At 46.7% G+C, this 23,246-nt stretch overlaps 1 protein-coding gene across 38 annotated transcripts in view; it reads right to left on the reverse strand.

Moving 5' to 3' along the window:
• The window catches only part of LOC147353366 (uncharacterized), a 478,153-nt gene that overhangs the window by 446,129 nt on the left and 8,778 nt on the right, over positions 1 to 23,246 (reverse strand). For 32 of the 38 annotated variants that reach the window (XR_015145070.1, XR_015145060.1, XR_015145061.1 and 29 more), the window contains one exon: positions 18,790 to 18,884. The exons of the other annotated variants lie outside the window; for them this stretch is intronic. The gene's annotated coding sequence lies outside the window, so the exon portion shown is untranslated. The remainder of the gene's footprint in view (positions 1 to 18,789; positions 18,885 to 23,246) is intronic. 38 annotated transcript variants of the gene reach the window in all.

Below are 23,246 nucleotides of genomic sequence, written 5' to 3' on the forward strand. Positions count from 1 at the left end.
CTACAGCGCAAGGGTCGCAAAAGAGTCGGGACACGACTGAGCACACACCAGAGCACGTGCTACACTGGTTCAGCTACACTGCTGAACCAGACGGTTTTCGACTCTCAAAACAAGAGTGATGCCCAGAACATTTTCTCTCTGGCTCCTCCAAGTTTTCTTATGATTTCTTGCAAAATAAAAAGAAATCAATCATCCTTAAGTCTCCAATGTCTGCGATGATGTCAGGTGAAAGAATGACGATGAGAAGGCTTTTCACAAATCTGGAAGAAGGATGGACCCAGAGCCAAGTCTGCACATGTCAGCAGGCCTCCTCCAGTTCCCAGCCACTTGACGTTCTGCGATGGATTCATTTATTTTGTTCTCAGACAACCCGGCCAATGAACTCAGGAAGAAGTTGGTGTAATTTTGTGTGTGTTGAAGCCCATTTCTTTCTCCTGGCTGGGTCCCTTCTGGGGCTGGCTGGGGATACCAGAACCCCTTTTAAGGGGGGAAGAAAGAGGAGAAGGGAGGAGACATAGCTGGGCCTCTGGCAGCCAGATGCCCAGGACCAGGGGGGCAAAGGTCATTGCCACCATAACTGAGGCCCAGCCAGTGGCCAAGGATCCAGGAGGCAGGTGAGATCATGAGAATTTGAGGAAGCATGCTATCAACAGCTACATCTGATAAGACTACAGAAGCCTCAACAGTCTCAAGAGTTGGAATCACAGGGAAGCTCTAAAGATGGAGTGTGCAGATGAGAATAAAACAGGACAATTCACTGAGAATGTGTACGAGCGGCGGCCATGGCCCCAGCCCCTCCCCATGCAGTCAGCTGTTTGCCCTCTCCACCGTCCAGCTGAAGGCTCTGCTAGTACTGCTTACTGGAGATAATGAGTCACAGGGGCTCAGGACTTAGTCGACAGGGACAACTTGGGGATGAGGACAGGCATACTCTGAAAACAGGAAGACTGAGAAGAAGTTGACATCCAGAGCAGGGAGACCAGGACCACCCAGCCCAGCCTGACTCCCCAGGAGAAAATTCTTCCCTGAGCAAAGCAACCAGTCTAAGAGATGAGACCCATAGCACTGACATTTGGGCTCCTGGGGAATGAGTGACAGCGGGTAGGGTGTAGGACAGGGGGAGAAACAAAGGCATTTCCAGGTCTAAGCTCCATGTCTAGACAGCCAAGCCCTGGCTGACACGCCTGGCCCCCCACAGGTCTAAGCTCCACGTCTAGACAGCCAAGCCCCAGCTGACACGCCTGGCCCCGCACATTTACCTTCCTGACCAGTCGTCTGACCTTTCCCTCAAACAAGTGTAGACAACCAAGAATCGCCAAGCATTTGAGGGAAGTCTCTGCTCACAAATAATAAATAAGCGAACAAAGAGATACAAGAAGGAAAAACAATCACAGTTGTAATATCCTTCGAGAGATAAGAAAATACTACATCCATAAAATAGCAATTGTACTTTGTTTAAAAAATAATAACAAGAATAAATAAAACTTGTCAAATACAACCAGAACTGGAAGAGGAAAAGTAAAAAAATGCTAGACAATCAATCCACAGAAACAATATTTGAGTGCTAGGCATTCTAGAAAGAAAAGAAAAACAGAAAAGTATCAAAGAAACAAAAGAACGTCCCCAAAGGACATGTATTTCCAGATTGAAAGGATCCTTGGAAAGCTGAGCTCAGTGACAGCACAGAGATCAGTACAAAGGAACATCATTGTGAAATACCCCAACACTACTGGGAGAGAGAGAAAATACTGAAAGTTTCCAGAAAGATACAGCAGGTCACAGACAAATATACTGTCTATGTCATCAACAGCAATATTGGAACCCAGAAGATAATTCAAAACTGGGGACAAAACTAGATACTTGCAACCTAGGACACTATACCCAGCTAACGAGCAATCTAGTGCTCAGGAAGGAAAATAGGTCTTCCTGAGTGACAGATTTTATTTTCTTGGGTTCCAAAATTTTATTTTCTATAGTGTTCCAAAATCACTGCAGATGGTGACTGTAGCCATGAAATTAAAAGACACTTGCTCCTTGGAAGAAAAGCTATGACAAATCTAGACAGTGTATTAAAAAGCAGAGACGTCAGTTTGCCAACAAAGGTCCATATAGTCAAAGTTACTGTTTTTCCAGTAGTCGTGTACAGATATATGAGTTGGACCATCAGGAAGGCTGAGCACTGAAGAACTGATGCTTTTCAACTGTGGTGCTGGAGAAGACTCTTGAGAGTCCTTTGGACAGCAAGAAGATCAAATCAGTCAATCCTAAAGGAAATCAGTTCTGAATGAATATTCATTGGAAGGACTGATCCTGAAGCTGAAGCTCCAATATTTTGGCCAGGTAATGCGAAGAGCCAACTCATTAGAAAAGACCCTGATGCTGGCAAAGATTGAGTCAGGAAAAGAAGGGGGTGACAGAGGATGAGATGGTTGGGTGGCATCACCAATTCAATGGACATGAATTTGAGCAAACTCCTGGAGACAGTGAAGGACAGGGAAGCCTGGTGTGCTGCAGTCCACGGGGTGGCAAAGAGTCAGAAACAGCTGAGTGAGGACAACAACGAGACCTGCGCAGTCTTCAAAATTAATCATCATGCACTTTGAGAGGAAGTCACCTATCCAGCGAGGAAGTGATCAAAACTGGAGAGGAGGGTGGGATCCAAGAAGCAGAAGATGGGGCACAGGAAATGGAGAGGAGAAGCGGAGGTCCTCCCAGCCTGAGAAGGGTGTGGCAGGCTCTAGAGCCGAGGAGAGCGTACCCAGCAGGCTCACCTTCCAGAAGGCACAGCCAGCCTGGGATGCACAGGAGCCAGGCAAGTGCACATACAATCTGGACAAAACACACAGCTGCAGAGGAAGGCCAACAGGATCAAAAGACAGCACATGGCCCAATGTGAATAATATTTCCATGATCACAAAAACAGTTTATTGAACCAAAATGGACAATAATTATGTTAGGAGAATTGGAGGAGGGGAATATGCATGTGGAAGGGTGTGGGATAGTGGGAGAAGGCAGAAGAGGGCTGAACCCTCATCTTCCATGGCAGGAAGCCCCCTGCTGCTGCTGCTGCTGCTGCTGCTAAGTTGCTTCAGTCGTGTCCGACTCAGTGCGACCCCATAGATGGCAGCCCACTAGGCTCCTCTGTCCCTGGGATTCTCCAAGCAAGAACACTGGAGTGGGTTGCCATTTCCTTCTCCAATGCATGAAAGTGAAAAGTGAAAGTGAAGTCACTCAGTCGTATCCAACTCTTAGCGACCCCATGGACTGCAGCCCACCAGGCTCCTCCGTCCATGGGATTTTCCAGGCAAGAGTACAGGAGTGGGGTGCCATTGCCTTCTCCGAGGAAGTCCCCAGATCACACCTAATATGGCACACATGAAAAATAAAGCACAGGTGTGGTCTTTAGAAATGTAAAGGTGAACACAGACAGAAGCAGCTAAGAGCTGAAAGTGCTGCCTCCAGGGAACAGGAAGCAGGTGAGAAGGAACTGGTTGGAGACCTGCTGTTTTTTTTTACTAAGAGTCTAGTAGATCTGACATTTTAATCTATTCCTGTGACAGAGTTAAAATATTCATATTTAAGTTTTACACAGACACTTCTATCCACCCACACACACATATACCCCTTACCCCTACATACACACAAATCTCACCCCTACACACACACATCCTTGACCCCTACACACACATCCTTGACCCCTACACACACACCCCCTCACCCCTACACACACACCCCTCACCCCTGCACACACACGCACACACAGAGCCCTACACACACCTCTTACACCCATTAAGAGCCTGTGAACATCACAGGGCAATCTGAGAAGTGGAGAATGAAGCCCACGGGCACTGACAGGACAGAAGCTGGGTCAAGTTCAACCTGAACTCACAGTGACCCCTCTTGCCTGCGGTGCACCCAGAGAGTATAGGGGCCCACATGAACTCCATTCGGCTTCAGCATCTCATCAGGGGCTGACAAGCACCACCTCGCTTCTCATCATTGTCATTTCTAAATGCTTCTCTCTTAATATCTGAAGGTTTGGGACCATAAAATCCAGCATTCTTTTATAATATAGAACATCAGTCTCGCCCAAGTGGAGTGTGTAAAATCTGGTAATGAGGTACGATAAATCGACTTCCTGTGAAGATTTGGGGTATATAATGCCCATATTTAATTAACATGCCTGAAAGTACACAAAGCCGCCTGATTTCAACCCAGTTCTTGCTCATCCTCATACCGCTCACTCTGCCCAATGGCTGGGGAGTTGGCTCTGCCAGGGAGCCAACCCAGTGAAGACCCCCAGAGCGACTCCCCTCACACACTCTAAGCCCAGGCGGCTAACAGTCCTCAATGCTTGCAGCCTCTGCACCCGGAAACTACGTTCAGGAACTGGCACAACCCACGTCAGGGCTGAGCGGTCTCCTGCTCGTCTGGGTGCAGAGATGAGGATGCAGTGAGGGGCAGGAACACCAGAGCCTCCCCAGGGGTGGCTGAGACCCGTCCCGGGCACTCCTGACCCTTCTTCTCTCGCCTCACTCCCTGGTTCTCAGCCTGGGCTCCCTGCATCCCCTTGGTAGGATCTCTTTACCCCTTGATGATGTTTGTTCTTTAATGCACTGTCACACTTTCCACTGCCCATCCCAGGAGTATAACTGATGGAGGGGAGGGAGGCAGTCAGTTAGCCAGGAGGAACTCCTACAGGAGCTGGCCAGGTGAGGGGCGGGGCGGGGTGAAGGGAGGGGGCAGTGATCCATCTGTCCCTTCTGGTGACCGTCCCAGGCCGCCCACAGCTCTGAGCACTGTGAGGCAAAGAACTTTGATTCAATGAGTGTGCAGAATGCGCTTAATTTTTTAAGTATACTCCAATATCTGCTACTTTGGTCTGAGCCTCTCTGAACCTTCTCCCAATTTTACAGGGGGACCTGGGCTTTTTCTATATCCGTCTATGAGCAAGGATGGGAAGTGGATTCATTCCTGGGGCTCTGCCAGCTGAGAGGGGCATGCAGAGTCTCCTCCAGGGTGACAGAAACTGGGAAAGGCAATGATCCATCCACTGGGTCCAGCAGAGAGGCAGAGCCCCAGCTGTCCAGCTCCAGGTCTCCAGACCTTGTGCAGCCACAGGCAGGGCCTGACTGTCCCATCCCAGGAAGGGCACAGGCTCTGGAGCTACACCTGGCTCTGCGACATCACAGTCACTTACTGTCTCTAACTCAGCGTCTTTTTCCATAAAATGTTTTGGACTTTTTTTTTAATGGAAGACTAAGCAGCACTGGAAGGAAGTCTCTAGCTCAGAGCAGGGTGCATGGTTTGCTCCCTTTCATCTGCCCCTCCCTCCCTGGTGGCTCAGATGGTAAAGAATCTGCCTGCAATGCAGGAGACCTGGGTTCAATCCCTGGGTCTGGAAGATCCTCTAGAGAAGGAATGGCTACCCACTCCCATATTCCTGCCTGGAGAATCCCACGGACAGAGGAGCCTGGCGGGCTACAGTCCACATGGTCACAAAGAGGCCAACATGACTGAGCGACTTACACCACTGCTACTGCTCCTCCGTTCCCGAAGGGCACACTCTTAGAAACCTTCTGTGTCGGGAAAGCAGCATCTTCATGAAGAAACATCTTACTTTTGTAAACAGAAGTCACTGTGGGCCAAACTGCTGATGAATTTGGGACATTGTGAGTGTGGTTCTGACACTGACAAGTCACCTGGCCTTGGGCAAGTCACTTCTACCCCAGTCTTAGTTTCCTCGTCTATGAAATGGGGATGCCTGGCTCAATCTCAATGAAGGCCCTTCCGTCTGAACTTGCAAACGTACCTCTCCCTTGGGGAAGGTTGCTAGGAATCCACTATCCACTGATCAGTGCACAAAAACTGGATAAACGAGTTTTGAGGCTGTCTTGAAATGAGAACCACTTTGCATTTCCACACATGGATGGTCCAAGAAGTAAACGGACACTGAGAGAAACCAGGACTTTCAAGACGACAACCTAAAGAGGTAGCGAACATGTATGTCTGTGCCTTTAGCAGAGGTCGGTTCATTCATAGTCATAACCAGAACCTGAGAGTAACAGCTGGAAGGCGATGCTGCTCCAGTTCAGCTTAAAGCATCAACTGAGTTGTGCAGCTCCTCGGTCACTTAGGGCAGAGCCACGCCAGGATGCCAAAGCCCCCTGCCCCGCCCCAGTCTCATGCACCACACTCGCTCTGAAAAACGTTTCAACCCTTTGATCCCAATTTCGAATAATTAAGGCGTATCTGCGGCATCGTCAAACAGCTCAGCGTCTCAAATCAGAAACCACGCTCAGAGGCCTGTTGGGAGTGACGCCAGTGTGGGGGAGGGGGGTGGATAATTAAGGAAATCATGGTGAATTAAGCTTTCTGCAATGAGGCACAAACATCTTTTCATGAACAGCAACATCATGTTAGCTTATGTTTTGCCAAAGAGAAAGGCAGGGCTTATCCTTGGGGTTTTCAGCCTGGTAAAACACATCTGGCAACTAAGCCAAATATTTAAGGGTCATTAAAATCCCAAACTCCCCGTGCCAAGAACTTTTCTCCTTTGTTATTCAAGTGCAGAGCAGTTATGGAAAATGCGTTCCATATGGCTCATGCTGCCGCGCTCCTATTTACTTCATCAAATCACTGCTTTGAAAGAGCTATTTGATGTCAAAGATGCGTTAAGATTTTATAGACTTTCCCAATCCAGCTTTTAAAGATTCTCCCTTTGAACCAGAAACGCTTGCCAAGAGTAAACAGAACTGAAACCACGAGGGGTCAAGGGCTTTGCTGGAAACAAAGACCCCAGCCTGATCAAGAGCTTTCAAAGGTTAGAGGCAAACACACACTTCCAACCACTTGCCAAAAAGCTCCGCCGACAATCACGTTTCCTACATAAGTTACATGAAGATGCATGTTTTTAATGTACTCGTATTTTATTAATAATGTAGCACCCTCACTCACCACCTCCCACCAAGAAGCAGGGTACTCACGTGCTTAGCATAGGAACAGACTTTAGAAAGTTAGATTTATCTTTAAACTACAAATCAAAATTCTTTCCAGTGAGGGTTTTGCAGCTTTGAGAGAGAAAAAGCAAACAGACACAGACCTTGGAAAAGCTCCCGGGGACAGAGTCAACAGACCCTCCAAGATACCCAGAGCTAGGAGAAAACATTCGAGAGGAGCTCTTGTTTAGCAGATGGGGAAACTGTGGATGAGATCCTAGGACCAGTCAAAAGACCAGAGATAAAACCTGGAAGCTTCCAAACTGGTCCCTTTGCTTCTCCAGTGCCTTCATCCTTATTCAACAGTTTGCCTTGGCAGCCTCCTCTCATTTCCTCCACATCCTCCATTCTCATCATCCTCACCCCACCAGAGCAGCCAAGGTGACGTCTGTAAAACTGAAACCAGGGCATATCACAGCTCAGAACTCCTCACCATCCCTCCTGTCCAACCTTCTACCATGCCTGCTCACCCCAGCACAAATGTCCCCGCCCAGCTGCTCACCCTCGCCAGGCGCCAATAACCCCTACTCACTCTGCTCCACCCACGCCACTGCCCTCCAGTCCCTCCAGCTCACAGACTTCATTTCTGCCTCAGGACCTTTGCACCTGCAGTGCCTTCTGTCAGAAGTGCTTTTTCCTTCTCTGCACAGCTTATTTTTCAGCTCTCAGCTTAACAGGTACATTTCCAAAGAGCTTGTTCCTGGTTATTCAGTGTAAAGGGCCCCCACGACCTCCACCGACTCCTGTCTCTGCACATTTATCAACATGAAAAGAGACATCCTGGGCTTCCCAGCTGGCGCTAGTGGTAAAGAACCCGCCTGCCAGCAAAGGAGATGTAAGAGACATAGGTTTAATCCCTGGATTGAGAATATCCTCTGGAAGAGGGCACAGCAACCCACTCCAGTATTTTTGCCCATAGAATCCCATGGACAGAAGAGCCTGGCTGGCTAGAGTTCTTAGGGTGGCACAGAGTCAGACATGACTGAAGCAGCTTAGCACACACACATGCATTTGATTAGTACAGAAATACAAGGAGTTTGGTATGATTATTGGAGGTTCAAGAGGGAGGGGACATATGTATACCTACGTCTGATTCATGTTGATATTTGGCAGTAAACAACAAAATTTTATAAAGTAACTACCCTTCAATTAAAAAACATAAAGTTTTAAAAAGGGACCCTGTGTTGTTTCTCCTGGGCCCAGCCCAGTGCCTGGAATGCAACAGGAACTCGGTCAAGCATCATTTAATAAGTCCTCTATCTCCCAGCCTGGGCTCCTTCAATTAATAGGAGGAGATTTTCAAGAAGAGGCCAATGCTGGTGTTGAGAGCACAACTCTGCCCTCTTTCTCTCTCTCTCCTTACCCCTCTTTAGGGGCTCTGCTTTCTTATAACTGCCTCACTCACTCCTCATCTGTTTCCTTGTCTCACCATCTCAGGCCCTCCCAACAGTTTGGAACAAAACCCATGCAAAGTCCTGAAATTTAATTGGAATCCGAAAATTCAAAGTGTCAATAACTCTTCATGGTGGAAACTGAAGCAGCTACGTGATGTGGGAACTACAGGGAGAGGGGTCACAGAGCCACAGAGCGTGGAGCTAGGAGGCTTTTCTCTGAGACCCTAGGTCCCTGCCTTCCTCGTCCCTCAGAGGACTGGAGCTGATTAAATTGGCTTCTGACGGCAAATACACTATCCCTCACCTTGGCTTTAAGTGGCTTCTTCATTTCCCATGTATCTTTCTGGAAGTTCACATAAATATTTTTTATTTGTATGTTTGTGTGGAGTAAAATGAAACTGGCTGGAGATAAAATGTATGTGAATTGCAATGATTATACAGTCAATCTCTCTCTTTGCCAGGAAGTCTTGACGGAGGTAGATGAATATCTCAGCCCAAAAGCTTGTAAAGAAGATCAGAAATCTACAGCTCAAGCATTTATTCCTTCAGTCATTCCACAAACATTTTTTGAGAGCCTAATATGTTCCAGATGTTTTACTGGGGCTTCTGGGAGGAACAAGACCAGCATGACCCCCAGGAGGAAGGCAGGCGTTGGGCAGGTTAGCACACAAGCACTCACGGGGGCGGGGCGGGGTGGGGGGGCGATGATTGTGTTTGGTGAAGATCATACGACCTTGTGAGAACCTATCACAGGGAACCTCTCCTAAGCTGGTACGGTGGAAGTGCCTTCCTTAGGCAAGCAGCAATTGAGATGAGGTCTATGCCTGGGAGATGACTAAATAAATGGTCATGTGGTCACTAGCCAGAGTCAGGAGGACCCAGCCTCCGAGGCCAGCTCCAGCACCAACCAGTTATGTGCCTCTATGCAGACCTTCTTCCCTATTGTGTTCCCTTAAGTTTCCAAATCCTTCTCCCCACCCCTTCCCCAGTTCAGTTCTGCTGATCTTGGCCTGAATTAAAAATCTAACCACCCCTACCCAGTGTCCCCAGGCCCAGGTCTCCTGTGCTCTCTTCCCAGTCCTCTCCCTGAAGCACAGTTCTGGGCACTGGGGGCACCCAAAGGAACACATTCATTTAAGAAAGATCCTACAGACAGGCCTGACCTGGTGCCATGAGGACCAGGGGAGCAGGAAGGGCCTGCAGCAGGGGTGGGGAGAGTGCCAGAGGAGGAGCCCCAGTGTGGGTGGGGTCTGGCAGAAGAATGGGGTGGGGTAGGGGGAGCAGACACAGTCGCCAGGCTCTGGGCCCCTCTGCTCTCATTAGGAGGCGTCACTTTCTTCCTCCAGGCCCATCAGGGCCCACAAGTGAGTTTAATTCAAGGGAACAGAGAGGGACATATTCAAACGGGCTCAGACATTCCCCTAGGAATGATTCCTGCAAGAGATCTGCTCTGAATCTGTGGTATGCTGGGGGCAAAGGAGAGAGAGAAATAAGAGAAGGGCAGTGTTTCTCAAAGGATCTCTGACCCCAGGCCTCAGAAACAGAACCTGCCTTGAAGCCTTTGGATGTTCTCCTAAAGAGAATCTGTAAATAATTTAGCTCCCCAAGTTAGTAGATTCTAAACAGCCAACACAGCCTGCTGCTGAGAGGAGGGTGGTGAAGGTTCCAGGGAAAAGAAGGCTCTGGACTGTGAGTCCCCTGAGGGCAGGGAGCAGGGCTGCTGGGCGCCACCAGGCCTCCAGCACCTGCAAGGTCCCCAGACCACGGCAGGTGCACAGGAGCTATTCGAGTGCATCAAACCAAAGGGAACAAATGAGTAAATGACTCATCCTTCGGGAAAACACACGCACACAACACATGACCATGAACATGGTCCAGTCTTACCCCCCCTGCCCACCTGCCAGCCGGTCGCTCACAGGTAAAGGAAACCACTTCCCAGATCCCGGGTTGCTGCAACATATGCTAGGGAGCATCTTGGATTAGTCACTTATAAATACCAGATAAAATTCAAAGAATAAGAAAAGCGGGGATGGCTGGGATTTTTGATAGCTACGTGACCATGACTGAATGACTTAAAACTTCCAGCTTATTGCTACATCTATTAAGGACCTAACAGAGGCTGTCTTCTCCTTGTAGAGTGCTAAGGTGAGTCTCAGATCAAGTGAGGTCTGGAGGAGGTATACTCTCCTCACAGATGAAAGGCGGTGTTGTCATACTGTTGATACATGGAAAACAGTAATTAGCCAATTCCTGGCAGCTTAACCATGGTTTAAAACAGGCCCTTGTTCTAATATTACCTCCCTTCCTTTGGGTCAGAGTACTCTTGATTTTATTTTAGAGGATTATGTTTCTTGTCTTGTGAGTTTCAGTTTCTTCATCTATAAATGGGGACAGTTATAGCATCAGGTTTTATGAGAAAAGAAAAACTCATTCTGCTCTTGAGTGATCAAGGTAGGACAAAGTCAGCCAAGTCCCCTCTGACCTGTGAAGTTCAAATTAATTAATTCATGCCTTGAGCAAATGTTTATTGATGTCTTTGTGTCGGACAATGTATGCCAAGCCTTTCATATATTTTTCTCATTTAATCCTCAGTACATATTATGTGTTGGGTCTTGCTGCTTCCTTTGCAAATGATGAAACAGAGCTTATGGAATTCAAGCAAGTTGCCCAAGATCACATAGCAAACATGTTTTGAGGCTGAGATTTGAACTTGGATCTGTCCAACTCCATAGCCTACATTTTCTTTGCTGTAGCATTTGACCTCCTTGCTAGGGGAAAAACAGTCGAAAGCATATTTTATCTAAGATGCTAGGGAGTGATCATCCCTTCTGTTCCTTTATTCAAGAGTCTGCAGCAGTAATGAGGGGTTCTGTGAGCATGAAGGATATGGGTGGATGGGCTTATGTATTGGTCTCATCTGTCTAGCATAACTTCCCCTTCTCCTTCCATCTCCTGCTCCTCCCCTTTCTCCTGATGATGACGATGATGATGGCCAACTCCTTCCACTGAGAAGTACACCTCATTGGCTCATTCCAGGTATTTCTTCTGGGGTTGTCAGTTACCGAACCAGCTCCTCTGGCCACAGGAGCATATGTCTAATCCAAGCCTAGCCAATCAGAATGCTCTTCCCCTGATCACAAAGGCTTGATCCAAGGGGTAGGCACATGAACCAAACCAGCCAATCAGTTTCTTCCTTAGGTCTTATATACACTACAGCAAATAGACCACTGACTCGACAACAAATATCAATCCAGGTTGTGATTCTTAAAAATGAAAAATTCTTGGTCTACAATACATCTCACACTGTAATAATGAATTTAAGGTTCTAGTATGCTATATTAAGATGTATAAATTGTGATAAATGCCATCTGCCAACAAGGTGTTGTTTCATGGTTCAAGATTTTGAGGTCTAAGTTTTGGACCATCATGTATGAAAAGGATTAGGCTACTACATCACCTTCGACACCTTCTGAGAGACTGGAGCTTTCACCACATACGTATACAGAGGGACCATTTGATTTACTGTTTCAAAAGATTTGAGACTTTTAAGAAGTCAGTGGTTGGGGCAGGTGGGGAGCTTCCTTGGTGGCTCAGTGGTAAAGAATCCTCCTGCCAATGCAGAAGACACTGGTTTGATCCCTGATCAAGGAAGATCCCGCCTGTTCCACAGGCTGTGGAACAACTAAGCCTGTGTATCACAGCTACTGAGCATGTGCTCTAGAGCTCAGGAGCCACAACTACTGAGCCCACGCACCACAGCTATGGAAGCCTGAGCACCCTAGAGCCTGTGTTCTGCAACAAGAGAAGCCACCACAATGAGACACCTACCTACTGCAACTAGAGGGTAGCTCCCACGTGCTGCAATGAGGGAAAAGCCCGCACAGCAGTGAAGACCAGCACAGCCAAAAATAAATACATACATGCTTTAAAAAAAAAAAAAAAAGAGTCCAAGGAACTCTTCAGAAGAAAAGAGTCGAGGGGGATGTTACTAACCATGATGCCATGACCACAGGTAAAAACCAAGACAGCCACCCTAGTTAGGGAAAACAATCATTCAGTCACGCAGAGCTAATGTCAAATGTTCGATGCCTTGCTCAAGACATCTTTCCTCTTTATCAGTCTTTTCTGACCTCGATTGTTCATGTGATTCCTTGACAGAAATTGTTCAGAGGAAAGTGCAGATAAACATATATTCTGAGTGAAGGTTTTACATGATTGCTAATTTAGCTAGAATAGCTTTTAAACATTGTCTGGAGAATCTACGTTGGCTATGGAACAACAGCACAGTGGGAGGCTAATGGAGATTCAGCCACCTGCGGCTAATTGTAATTTCTTTGGGTTTCCTTTTCTAAATCATTTTCTTTTTTGCCTTTGAATCCCTGTTTCCATTTATGTCAGGTTTGGCCCAGTCACAGCCCCATCCCAGCCTCCTCTGAAGCCAGAAGGGTCCCAGTGGACAGTAGAGCAGCAGGATCTGGATAGAACTAGATGACAAAATCTGTCACCTATTCAGATGGAGAAAGAGCCCTTTGATACAGAACTGAGCAGAACGAGCTCTGACGTGGCCAGGATGTAGGATATTCACGTCCAACGTTAGGAAGTGTCACTTTCTAACATTCTCCCCACGGATTTCTCACAAGAAAACTTTTCAACCTGCAGGTCATTCAATCCCCACGCTCCCTTCCACTAACAGCCAGAATTCTATTTTCTTGCCCCAATCATCCTTCGGAGAAGACAATGGCACCCCACTCCAGTACTCTTGCCTGGAAAATCCCATGGATGGAGGAGCCTGGAAGGCTGCAGTCCATGGGGTCGCTGAGGGTTGGACACGACTGAGAGACTTCACTTTCACTTTTCACTTTCATGCATTGGAGAAGGAAATGGCAACCCACTCCAGTGTTCTTGCCTGGAGAATCCCAGGGATGGTGGAGCCTGGTGGGCTGCCGTCTATGGGGTCGCACAGAGTCGGACACAACTGAAGTGACTTAGCAGCAGCAATCATCCTTATTTTTTGATAACTAGGGGGGAATGTCAACAGAGGAGAGGAAATCTAAATAAAATCAGTTCAGTAACACTTGGTCTCCTCTTAAAGATGAATTCAGTGATTCACCAGGTCCCAGGCATGTTCCTGATGTGGGAACAGAAGCATTGTCCCACTGGAACCATGTCAACTCTTGCTGGTAGGAATTTGCATCCTTCTAAGTTCTTAGGTATAGGGAGGCTGCTGCTGCTGCTAAGTCGCTTCAGTCGTGTCCGACCCCTCAAGACCCCATAGGCGGCAGCCCACCAGGCTCCCCCGTCCCTGGGATTCTCCAGGCAAGAACACTGGAGTGGGTTGCCATTTCCTTCTCCAATGCATGAAAGTGAAAAGTGAAAGTGAAGTTGCTCAGTCGTGTCCGACTCTTCGTGACCCCATGGACTGCAGCCTACCAGGCTCCTCCGTCCACAGGATTTTCCAGGCAAGAGTACTGGAGTGGGGTGCCATTGCCTTCTCCAATAGGGAGGAAAGGTCCATATAAACAAGGCTATCTGAAAGCTGTGACTTGAGATTCTTCTAGACTCAGCGGATCTTCCAAAAGTTTTCTCTAAGAAGTCAGTTACTTAGATGAACCTTAGAAGTGGGTTTTTGGAGTTGAGCCATAGAGGATAAGTAAGGAGTCCGAGTGGTAGGCTTAAAAATTCTAAGGAGTAAAAAGCCAGCCAGGAAAATAGATAAGTAAGTGTATAAGAACAAATTTATAACAAGTCTCTGCCATTTCAGAGGAGAATAAACAATGTTCCAGATGTTTGGAACACTGGGCGATGACAGAAGTTCAGACAGAAGCCGGAGTATCGCAGTTTAGTAAACTTTCATCTATGCTGCCTCAAGCCCTGGGTTCCAGGTGATGCTCCTGGGTCTCCTTAGGTTAGGAGGAGACTGAGGGATGGGACAAAAGGGCTCTGGACAGGGCTCTGATGCCCCCATTCATTCCGTGAACATCCGGACTCCGGGGAAGATTTCATCTGAATAAGAGTCAACTGCTGAAAGACTTGTGATCCAAGATTCTAGTTCAACACCCGAAAGACCCAAACCAGGGAGTGAACGGACTTGCTAAGGTCCAACACAACAGTACTGACACAACAACAACAACATCAGATCCCGCGGCTCCAGCCCAGGACTTTTTACATTGCAGTCTGAGGTGAATATCTTCCCAGAACAAATGAGAAAGTGAGAGAGGCTAAAAAAAAAGGACCTTAATTTTTCCCATCGTTGGCTAAGAGAACTCTTGTCCAAACATCACACACACACACACACACACCTTTCACCTAGGAACCTGAGAAACCAGTCACACTAACTTCAGGGCTCAGTGGTACCAAATACATGTGTCTTACAGGCAGTGTGGGAAAGATGGCACCCCACTCCAGTGCTCTTGCCTGGAAAACCCCATGGACGGAGGAGCCTGGTAGGCTGCAGTCCATGGGGTCGCTAAGAGTCGGACACGACTGAACGACTTCACTTTCACTTTTCATTTTCCTGCATTGGAGAAGGAAATGGCAACCCACTCCAGTGTTCTTGCCTGGAGAATCCCAGGGACGGGGGAGCCTGTTGGGCTGCCGTCTATGGGGTCGCACAGAGTCGGACACGACTGAAGCGACTTAGCAGCAGCAGTAGCAGCAGCAGTCAACATAAAAGGGAGAAAATAGAAAATTGAAATGGATATTCACAATAATCCATGACACATCCATAACAGAATCTTCAGTTTTGCTGCATGTGGTAAAGAACGAAAGAAATATCAACAGGTGAAGATTTAAAAATTCCTGAATTTCTTTGAAATCAGGAGGTCAAAAATTACAGCCCATGGACCAAACCAAGCCCACTTCCTATTTTTACAAAGTTTTATGGAAACAGCTATGCCCATTCACTTCCTCTGGCTGCCTTCAAGTTACAAGACAGAGCTGAGCCATTGTGAAAAAGAACATATAGCCTCAAAAACCTAAAATATTTGCTACCTGGCCCTTCACAGAAAGATTTGATGATCCTTTCTTTAAATAATGCAGAAATCTAAGAGCCCAGGAGAGAGAAGGAAAACCAGAGGATCACAGCCTGAGAGGGGAGAAGAAAGAAAAGAAAGCTGATGGAGAGAGAGGGAAGGAAGTAGGGGTGGGGGGAATTCAACAGCTGCCCTGAAGAGGAACTGGAAACTGAGACGTTAAGATGGATTTTTAGAGTTTCACTGTGGAATGTGCAGGAATGTATTCCCTTGACCCCTCTAAGAAAGCTTTGGTTAAAAAAGAATCGGCATTATTTTTCAAAACTTTCAGAATGTATTTTTTACTGATGCCAAGTTCTATGAGATTTGCCTACAGTCAGAAGGTGCTGATGGAATACAGGAACAATCTGAGGAAGGTCCGTTACATTTGGGTTAAGGGGGAAAAAAGTTTATAACAAAGGACTACTAATAAATGCACAGAAATTGACTGAGGCCACAGCCCCCTCTCTCTCCAGTGCCACTCCACCCTGGCTGTGAGATGACTTGATGAGAGGAATCCACGGCGGGCTCAGTGCAGTGCTGACACTGACTAATACAGAAGCACTGGGTATGTTTTCAGATGCTTCCTGTTCTTTGCCTCATTGAACCCGGAAGAGAACCCAAGCAGGATGCACTGTTATTACCCCATTTCACAGATAAGAAACGGAGGCTCAGGGAAGCCAAGTGGCCACTGATAGTGGCCAAAGTAGAAATATAAACCTGACTCCAAGGACACACTCCTGGTTGTGTGTGTGTCCACTCCCCACTCTGAGAGGGTTCCAGGCCACAAGTTTACCCAGAGATGCCAGCCAGATGTCTGCCCATTGTCCAACTCTATCAGCCCTCACAGACCAGCTCCCAGGATGTGCTTCAGGTATAGGAGAGGGGCCAACCCTGATTCTCACCCTCTCAGCCCCATGTTCCTCCTCCACTATTGCTTCCCTCCTTTTCTGGGGACCCCTTTTGTTTCCCACACCACACCATGCTGTTCTGCCAATGTTCCTTTACTTCCCACTCCCTTTCCACAGCATTATCCTTATGTATTCACCCTGAAGGAGGATATGGCAACCCACTCCAGTATTCTTGCCTGGAAATTCCCATGGACAGAGAAGCCTGGCGGGCTACAGTCCATGGGGTCATGAAGAGTCAGACATGACTGAAGCAACTTAGCACATTCACTCGCCAGAACTGAAGACTATTTACAAAGACACATATAGCACAATCACCAAATACTAGGGGTCAGTGAGAAATGTTTGCTTAGAGAGAAAATACAGAAGAACTGACCCTAATAAAACAATGCATTCCATAAAATCTTGTGTTGTCACCAGGGGTCAATCAACAGACACTTTGAGTTTCCTAGCAGCCAGCCTGAAGAGGAAATCTATGTCCACACAACTGAAGCTATGTGATTTTTGTTTTTCCCCCATGAGAGGCAGAAGTATTTCCCTTCCTAAAATAAGAAGAACCTGATGCTGCTTAAAAAAGACCCTGATGCTGGGAAAGACTGAAGACAGGGGGAGAAGGGGATGACAGAGGATGAAACGGTTGGATGGCATCACTGACTCGATGGACATGAGTTTGAACAAGCTCCAGGAGGTGGTGATGGACAGGGAAGCCTGCCATGCTGCAGTCCATAGAGTTGGACACAACTGAGCGACTAAACTGAATTGAACTGAAAACAAGAAAGTTCCTTCTCCCCAGGGTCCTTCTTCAGAGGACACCATGGTATGGAATGAACATGATCATCAGTAACATTTTAGAGTCAGTCCTCTGAAAATTCTCACCAGGCCCTTCCTTCTTTACGCAACACATTCAGCAATATTTATTCAACAGTTAACAGATATCTATTGAGTGCCTACTATGAGCCAGACACTGAAGGATCAGGAGCTCATTGAAGAACAAGAGAGGCATTGGCCCTGCTCCCATGAGGGCTGGTGGTGGTACCATTAAATGCTATCAAACCAAAGATCCAGTAAAAGTATTCAAACTGGTGGGTAGGGACATGGGGGAAGAGTATAAATGTCACATTTCAGATGTGTAGCTTTCAGAGATCTTATGACACTGGGTGTGAGATACTAGAGATCGGTCACTGGGCTAGGTGTGGCTTATAGCCTCAGATTTCAGAATCCTAGTACACACAAATAGCTGTCTGCATACATACACAATGACACAGACAGACAGACAGACAGACCACATGAGGCATATTAGAAACCTGCTCCTCTCCCTACTGCCTTGCACAAGCCTGCTTGCCCCCACAGGGTTCTAAGTGCTGACTTAGCAATGGGTGGAGGGACCAGATCCTTTAAGCAATTCCCCACCAGAATGTAGCAGATTCTTGAACCTTGATTGTGTTGTAATAAGAACATTTTTTTTTAAAGGAGTAAAACTGTTCCTCAATCATCTGGAACAGATGCTAGGGACCAGCAAATATTTAGTGGATATTTTTCTCCTCCAATTTGAGATTTCACAAGGGAAAAACCATACATCTCAGAAATTTTAAGGTTAAAAAAAAAAAAGTAGGGGACCCGTCCTCAGTCATCTCTCTTTAGATCTAAGACTTTGGCTCTCTTCAATTCTCAGGGAGATCGAATGCAATTCATTTTGGCAGGCGAGAGCCAGAAATTCCACAAGTGTCTGCACTGCCAAAGATGGACATTTTATCAAGTGAACAATACCCTGAAGATTTCAGGCATCTCAGTTTGCAATCTGTCGATTCGGAACTTGGAAAAGGGTGGAGGGGGGGGCCTGAAAGCTGAGATCCTATATCTGAGAAGAGATAAAAGTTCAAAGTGATCCCATGAGGAAAGACTTAATTTTACAGTCAGCCAGAGAATGTAAGAAAGAAGGAAAAGGGGGATTTAAAAAAAAAAACCTCACAAAAAAACACATACCCCTAAGTGCTTCCACAGGAAGTGATGCAGGACTGTCTTTCCGTGGTGGAACCGCACTGTGTCTATTGCTGAAACTCCAGTACTTTGGCCACCTCACGCGAAGAGTTGGCTCATTGGAAAAGACTGATGCTGGGAGGGATTGGGGGCAGGAGGATAAGGGGACGACAGGGGATGAGATGGCTGGATGGCATCACCGACTCGATGGACATGAGTTTGAGTAAACTCCGGGAGTTGGTGATGGACAGGGAGGCCTGGCATGCTGTGATTCATAGGGTCGCAAAGTCGGACACAACTGAGCGACTGAACTGAACTTAACTGAACAGCCTGAATGTTTGTAAAAGGGATGCTACAAACACAAACCACAATTTCTGTCCAAATGCTTGCAGTACATTAGAACTCTGAGCTCTGGAAACAATCAGGATGTCAAATTTCACCTCTCACCACACCCAAATGAAATATCAAAACAAACAAACAAGGGAGAATGGGGAGAGCTCACATTGGGGAATTCCGCTTCCAATTAGCTCAGAGTCCAGTGTGAGCACCATTCGTGCAGATGAGCAGAGTCAGGCCACCACAAAAGTCACCATTCCCCTGAGATGCAAAAAGAAGAAAGCCAGGGAGAAAGAAAACAATTAATAACAAGAGTATCGGCTTTGTGCCAGACACTGCATTTGTTATGCATCACTAATAACAAATTATCCTGAAATCCAGCAGCTTAATCACATTTATTTTTCCGGTTCCGCTGGGTACCTCTGGCTCAGGGTCCCCTACAGGCTACGATCCAGTATCTGCCGTCACAGGAAGGCTCCATGGGGGAAAGAGCTTTTTCCAAGTTCACCTCTACGGCCGCTGGCAGGCTTCCAGCGCTCACTGGCTGTCTGCTGGAGGCGTCGGTTTCTTGCCACATGGGCCTCATCTTGGGACAGCTCATAACATGGCAGCTGGCCTCCGTCAGAGCCAGCGAGGGAGAGAGCTTAACAAGGTGCCCAAGATGGAAGGCACAGCCTTTTTGTGACCTCACCTTGGAAATGACATCCCATCATTTCTGTTATATTCTTTTCATTAGAAGCAAATCACTAAGTCTGGCCCATGTTCAAGATGAGAGGATCATAGACGAGCACCACCGGCAGAACTTAGGGATTACTAGGGACCATCTTAGAGACTGCCAGTCACTCAGGGCCAGACTTTTCAGATTCCTTTACTGAAAACAAACAAAACACTGAAAAAGCATCTGAGGCAGAATCAGGATTCAAATGAAAGAACCTACATGTTCCCTGCAACATTACACAAAGAGCAGCCGAAAGCTACAAAGGGGATTTTCTTCCACTCACTCTCTTAATGGTTTCCTTCCGTCACAGAGGAAATCACTTTTTTTTTTAAAGGACTGACATAATATCCAGTGTGGCACAATAGTTTCCCACAGATATGTTTTTTTTATTTGCTGCAGAGGTTCTTTGAAGATGTTTTACACGAGGGCTTTTCCCTGGTGGCTTAGACAATAAAGAGTCTGCCTGCAATGCAGGAAACCTGGGTTCAATCCCTGGGTTAGGAAGATCCCCTGGAGGAGGAAATGCAACCCACTCTCGTATTCTTGCCTGGGAAATCCCATGGATAGAGGAGCCTGGAGGGCTGCAGTCGATGGAGTTGCAAAGAATCAGCACAACTTAGTGGTTAAACAACAACAACAACAGAGCTTTGAGTCAGACAGCCATCACCAACCAGTTGAAAGGGGTTAGGTAATCACTCCTCCAATCTCAGCCTCCCTTTGCTCACTTGCAAGAGTGAGATCATGGTCATGCCTACAGCACAATGTGGGGTTAAAAACTCCAGAGCACCCTGGGTGTGTGCTAGTTAATGCTACTTTAAAAAATGCTAGTCTTTATGTTCAAACTAAAGGATTAGTAAGTATCAAGATAGTATTAGATTTGCCTTCTAGAAAGAGAAAAAGCAAGGGCCTCAGATGCCAGGTAAGACTGATGCTGTGAAACACAAAAGTCATGGAAAGAATATTAAACCCACACATGAAAAGAATGAGTGGAATGTTTTATTTCTAGCCATGAAGGGATAACTGATACCAGATTTTGCCTCCATTGCAAATAACTAGAAAACTGGACAGGACACACTAAATAACTGATTTCAGATGTGAGTAACAGGCGGAGCAGGATGCTAGGCTTGAGGGACGGAAAACACGTGAGGTGAGGCCCAGCCTTCTGCCTGGGTGATGCCTCAGGGCACAGGGACAGGGGCACGGGACCAGGAGAGGAAATCGAAGGGGAAGATGATGCATTAGGAGGGTGAGAGTTGAAGGTGACTGAGATGGCTGGAAGCTTTAGGGCAGGTACTGAACAGAAATTATCGAAGGAGAGAAACTCCAAAATTTTGCATAGGAGTCCTCTTGAATCTTTGGCTAAATACTAAATACTGAATGCACAGAGCAAGACTCCAGAATGCCAACTCAACACTGATGAGAGGAAAGAGCTTCTGAAAAACTCTGAGTAGAATTCCCCAGGGTCACACAGGGCCAGGAGTTCCAACCACTGAGGGCAGAGAGACTTTGTTAAACACCAAGGGCATTCAGTAGAGAGACTAAAAGGGCCACACCTTACAAATAGGGTTAATCTAACCCTGCTGCTGCTGCTGCTAAGTCGCTTCAGTCATGTCCGACTCTGTGCGACCCCATAGACGGCAGCCCACCAGGCTCCCCTGTCCACCCAAAGCTTTTTTAAAGTCTTGGGTAAGTTAAGAGCTCCTCAAGTCAATTCACTTTCTGCTGGGGGAAAAACACACACACACACACACACACACACACAGCACTGTCAAACAGACATCAAAATCTAGACATCCAAGAACTTAGCATCCATAAAGTAGAGTATACAATAAACACAATCTGTGTTTAAAATGGGCTTCCCTGGTGGCTCACACAGTAAAGAATCTCCCTGCAATACAGAAGACCCAAGTTCGGTCCCTGGGTCGGGAAGGTCCCCCCGAGAAGACAATGGCTACCCACTCCAGTATTCTTGCCTGGAGAGTTCCATGGACAGAGAAGCCTGGCAGGCTACAGTCCATGGGATCGAAAAGAGTCAAACATGACTGAGTGACTAACACACACACACACACATATTTAAAATGGATAACCAAACAAAGACCTACAGTATAGCACATGGAACTCTGCTCAATGCTATGTGGCCGCCTGGATAGGAAGGGAGTTTGGGGGAGAATGGATACATATGTATGTACGGCTGAGTGTCTTCACTGTTCCTCTGAAACTATTACAAAATTGTTTGTTAATCAGTTATAGGCCAATACAAAATGAAAAGTCAAAAAGACAATCGAGACATGCAAAGCAGGAGAAAGTAAGATGCACAGAAGAAAAGCCAGTCAGTAGAAACAAACTCAGAAAAGACAGAGAGGATAGAATGAGCAGGAAAAAAAAATTTTAAGTGGCTCTTAAATTCAAGGAGATAAGAAAGCTGTGGTACATATACACAATGGAGTATTACTCAGCCATTAAAAAGAATTCATTTGAATCAGTTCTAATGAGGTGGATGAAACTGGAGCCTATTATACAGAGTGAAGTAAGCCAGAAGGAAAAACACCAATACAGTATACTAACGCATATATATGGAATTTAGAAAGATGATAACAATAACCCTGTGTACGAGACAGCAAAAGAGACACTGATGTATGGAACAGTCTTATGGACTCTGTGGGAGAGGGAGAGGGTGGGAAGATTTGGGAGAATGGCATTGAAACATGTAAAATATCATGTATGAAAAGAGATGCCAGTTCAGGTTTGATACACGATACTTGATGCATGGGGCTAGTGCACTGGGACGACCCAGAGGGATGGTATGGGGAGGGAGGAGGGAGGAGGGTTCAGGATGGGGAGCACATGTATACCTGTGATGGATTAATTTTGATATTTGGCAAAACTAATACAATTATGTAAAGTTTAAAAATAAAATAAAAAAAAATATATAAAGAGAACAAAAGAAAGTCTCAGTTGAATAATGAACGTCATAAACAAGAGAACACCACATACCTATCGGGATGGCAGAAAGTCACAACACTGACAACAAATGTTGATGAGGATGCAGAGCAGCAGGAACTCTCAGCTGTTGCTGCTGGGAATGCAAAATCATACAGCCACTTCGGAAAACGGCTGAAAATGTATGTCTAAACCAAAACCTGTATATGAATGTCTGTGTGCTGCGCTCAGTCACTCAGTCATGTCCAACTCTGTGCAACTCCATGAACTGTAGCCTGCCAGACTCCTCTGTCCCTAGGGATTCTTCAGGCAAGAGTGGGTTACCATGCCCTCCTCCAGGGGATCTTGCCAACTCAGGGATGGAACCCAGGTCTCCCACATTGCAGGCTGATTCTTTACCAAATGAGCCACCAGGGAAGCCCAAGAACACTACAGTGGATAGCCTGTCCCTTCTCCAGGAGATCTTCCCGACCCAGGAATCAAACCAGGGTTTCCCGCATTGCAGGCAGATTCCTTACCAGCTGAGCTACTAGGGAAGTAGATATGAATGTCTATAGAAGCCTTATCCATAACTGCCAACACTTGGAAGCAACCAAGATGTCCTTCAACAGATGGATGGATAAACAAGCTGTGGTACCTCCATACAATGGAATATCATTTAGCAACAAGAATAAAACAGCCATCAGATCACAAAAAGGCATGCTGCTGCTGCTGAGTTGCTTCAGTCGTGTCCGACACTTAGCAACCCTATAGATTGTAGCCCACCAGGCTCCTCTGCCCATTGGATTCTCCAGGCAAGAACACTGGAGTAGGTTGCCCTTCCCTCCTCCAGAGGATCTTCCCAACCCAGGGATCCAACCCCAGTCTCTTATGTCTCCTACATCAGCAGGTGGGTTCTTTACCACTAACGCCACCTGGGAAGCCCACAAAAGGGCATGGAGGAATGCTAAATGCACATCTCTAAG

Source organism: Bos grunniens, chromosome 18, assembly GCF_055505025.1.
Source record: "Bos grunniens cultivar Pamir isolate PY7600 chromosome 18, Bosgru_T2T1.0, whole genome shotgun sequence".
Lineage (NCBI taxonomy): Eukaryota > Metazoa > Chordata > Mammalia > Artiodactyla > Bovidae > Bos > Bos grunniens.